We start from the raw sequence: 4,199 nt of genomic DNA, 5'->3' as shown, positions 1-4,199 counted from the left end.
TTGAGCTTAAACCATTACCTGATACTCTTAAATATGCCTATCTTGATGAAAATAAGATATATCCTGTTATTATTAGTGCTAACCTTTCAGAGAAGCAGGAAGAAAAATTATTGAAAACTCTGAAGAAGCACCGTTGTCGGTGTCAAAACCGGCGGATCTCGGGTAGGGGGTCCCGAACTGTGCGTCTAGGCGGATGGTAACAGAAGACAGGGGACACGATGCTTTTTACCCAGGTTCGGGCCCTCTCGATGGAGGTAAAACCCTACTCCTGCTTGATTAATATTGATGATATGGGTAGTACAAGAGTAGATCCACCACAAGATCAAGGAGGTTAAACCCTAGAAGCTAGCCTATGGTATGATTGTTGTTCTGTCCTACGGACTAAAACCCTCCGGTTTATATAGACACCGGAGAGGGCTAGGGTTACACAGAGTTGGTTACAATGGTAGGAGATCTACATATCCGTATCGCCAAGCTTGCCTTCCACGCCAAGGAAGGTCCCTTCCGGACACGGGACGAAGTCTTCAATCTTGTATCTTCATAGTCCAGGAGTCCGGCTGAAGGTATAGTCCGGCCATCCGGACACCCCCTAATCCAGGACTCCCTCAGTAGCCCCTGAACCAGGCTTCAATGACGATGAGTCCGGCGCGCAGATTGTCTTCGGCATTGCAAGGCGGGTTCCTCCTCCAAGTATTTCATAGAAGATTTTGAACACAAAGGTTAGTGTCCGGCTCTGCAAAATAAATTTCCACATACTGCCATAGAGAGAATAATATTTACACAAATCTAATCTGCTAACGTATTCCATAGCGTGACATCACACCACGACCAAGCCTTTATTCGAATTGTTTTTACTGCCCCACCTTAGCGCGTTTTGCGAGGCGGTTTCCTTGGCACGTCTTGTCAAAGCAGAGATTGTGTCCCCTTTATTTACGGGATTCTCATCAATACAGACGTGGGTAACCCAACCGCGCCATTGATTACGGTGCTTGCGAGATAAGCGAGTTTTATCAGGCTGGTGGGGACGCATAGCCGCATCCGCCCATATAAGGGGATAAGGATCCCCCTTTTTCACCTATGCCTTCTTCCTCCTTTGCCTATCCATCTTCCGCGCACTTGAGCTCCAGCGCCCAAGTCCGCACTTCCCACCTCGACCTTCTCCAGCCATGTCCGGAGCAGGAGGCAAGTGGATGGTCTCCTCCATCATGGAGGGACACATCAAAAAACTGAGGAAGGCCTGATACTTGTCTAATGACATCGCGCACCGGCTTCCCGAAGAGGGGCAGCTCCTTCCCACCCCAAGGCCCCATGAGAGGGTAGTGTTCCTTCCCCACTTCCTCCGCGGACTAGGCTTTCCTCTCCACCCATTTGTCCGGGGGCTCATGTTCTACTATGGCCTGGATTTCCACGATCTGGCCCCGAACTTCATCCTCAACATCTCGGCGTTTATCGTCGTGTGCGAGGCTTTCCTCTGCATCTGCCCCCATTTCGGCCTATGGCTCAAGACTTTCAATGTCAAGCCAAAGGTGGTGCGCGGCAACCAGGCGGAGTGCGGAGGTGCCATGGCGGGCAAGATGCCCAACGTCCTATGCCTCGAGGGCTCCTTTGTGGAGACCCTGAAGGGGTGGCAATCGGGGTGGTTTTACATCACCGATCCGCGCGACCCTAAATGGGTCGCAGCCCCCGAGTTCCGGTCCGGACCCCCTACGCGGCTCACGTCCTAGAAAGAGACGGGCCTGTCGTGGGGCAACAAAGGAGAGGTGACTGGACTGCAAACATGCACCCAAACTCTGGTGAACAAGCAACTCAAGCTTGTCAATGTAGTCCAAGTTATGCTCGCCCGCCGGATCCTCCCATGTCAACAACGGGCCTTCAACCGGTGGGAGTTTGACCCGATGCAGCACCGAACTCTGAGCAGTCTCTTTGACACGACGTACGAAGATGCCTGGAAGGCGCTTTTCAAGGGCGCCGAGGCTCCCGCATCCGCTTCCGAGGATCGCGGATTCAGCACGCAGCGTCACGCTAGTGCGGTAAGCTATTTTTACCTTTTACAGGGTATTAGGTTTCCATAGTTTGACTCTATGCGGGATCTAAGCTCCCTTACCTTTGACAGGATTGGCACGCGAAGTCCGGACAGATCAACTGTCCGGCTTCTTTGCCCGAAGACCCAGCCAATGCTCGCTTGGCGAAGCTGCTGGTTCCGGCACCCTATGTGGTGCCAGAGAAGAAGGCCAAGAAGAAGGCCACAGGGACTCGAAAGAGTGCCCGGCGCCTGGAGGTGTCGGATTCCTCATCCGACGAATCCGAGACGCGCTCCTCCGTGAAGACGAGGAGGAGGAAGAAGAAACCTCTCCCCCTCCAGTGGGGGGAGGAAAGAAAAGGAAGGCCGCCCCAACCGGGGAGGCCGAAGGGTCCAAGAAGGGGAAGACCCTTCCTCCGGACTACTCCACCGACACCGAAGACGGCGAAGAGGAGTGGCCGCACAGGGCCAAGCGCCCAGAGTAATTCATAGTATTCCTTTATGGCACAGCCTTTCCTTATGTCGAATATGATTATGCAGTCCGCCCAGGGCCGGGCTCGACGAGTCGTCGAGCGGCTCCCTGGATTCGTCGGATGTGAATTCACTTCCGACGGCTACCTCCCCCCGCCCTACGGACGACACCGAGGTGGCGTCCCAATAGGTTCCGTGCTAGGAGGAGGTGGTCCTGGAGTAGCCGCAAGGCGACCTCCCGGACTCAAGGAATAAAGGGGATAGAACCCCCTAGGGCTCCAAGTCCGGCTTTGAGCCGGACACCGCGCCGGAACCTTCAATGGTTCCGAACTCCGGTAGGCAGCCTCCTTCCAAGAGGAGCAAGCCTGCCGAGCCGGTGACCTCCGTCCAACCGGAGGCACCGGACAATTTGCTGGAGGTGCTTAACGGCGCCTCCATCAACGAGGAGCACCGCACTATTATGAGTGCGGTGATCCAGAAGGTTCAGTCCGCCAAGAGCGGACTGACTGAATCCTGTGCCAGCCTTTTAACAGGCTTTGAGGTAAGTAAACAATATGTAAAAATATTACCGCATAGACAGTAGCCCCTGATGCTCTGTTTGGCGTTCGGAAAGAAAAGCCAAATAGAGGATCTAATATAATTCGCAGGAGTCTAACAAAAAATGAGTCAATATGCGTATGCAGGCTTCGCTGCTAGCAACCGCCGCACTAACTGCGGAGGTGGGCACGCTGAAGCAGGGTCTCGAGCGGTCCGAGCAAGAGCTCGGCCTTGCCAAGCAGCAGCTCGAGGAGAAAGAAGGTAAGAGATACCTTATAGAAAAATATATAAAAGGTGCAATTGCAAAAAATGACAGGATTAACGCGGCTATTGTAGGGGCCACAACTGAGGTGGCGACCCTCAAGAAAGCGCTGTCCGAGGCCGAGAAGAGAGCGGCCACGGAGTGCACCGAGTGGGAGAAGTATGAGGCGCAGGTTGGCGAGGTGCGGCAAGAGCTCCAGGCTCTCATGAAAAAACATGAGAGTTTGGAGCTAGACTCAAAGACGCGAGCGTCTGAGCTCGCGGCAGCCATTGAAAATGCCAAGTCTGCCAAGGCCGAAGCCCAGAAGGCCCTTCAGGAGGTGGATGTGGTGAAGAAGATAGCGGCGGGTAAGGCTTTCTTTATGCAAAGCAAGCATGTGAAAGTGAATTACTTGTTACTTACCCGAATCCGGAGCTCTCCAGGAGCATTCGCAGATTTGCCCCGCAGCGTGTCCGATGCCGCTACATTCTACCGAGCCGAGGAGGGCAGCTCGACGGAGAAGGTGTTTTGGTCTCAGTATGCTGAGGCCGGACACCCTGTGCCCTTGAGCGACCAGCTGAAGCAAGTGGTCGAGCTCCACAAGGTGGCTGAACAGGCCATGAAGGGCCTCATAGTTCGGTTGTGGCCTGGAGAGGCTCTACCTGGGAGCTACTTCGGGCTGGTGCGGCGGCTGGTGGAGGCTTGTCCAAGGCTTGAAGTCATCAAGCGCTCCGTCTGCATCGAAGGTGCCCGTAGGGCCCTTGCCCGTGCTAAGGTGCACTGGGGCAAGTTGGATGCTGAGAAGCTTGTGAAGGACGGGCCACCGCCGGGGAAAGAGCATCGCAAGCCCGAGCTGTATTATGAAGGAGTTCTGAAGGGTGCCCGCCTTATGGCGGATGAATGTTCCAGGGATGTAATTTTTGAGTAAAC

The sequence above is a fragment of the Triticum urartu genome, chromosome 7 (genome assembly GCF_003073215.2).
Source record: "Triticum urartu cultivar G1812 chromosome 7, Tu2.1, whole genome shotgun sequence".
Taxonomy (NCBI): domain Eukaryota; kingdom Viridiplantae; phylum Streptophyta; class Magnoliopsida; order Poales; family Poaceae; genus Triticum; species Triticum urartu.
Note: the sequence above shows the minus strand (reverse complement) of the source record.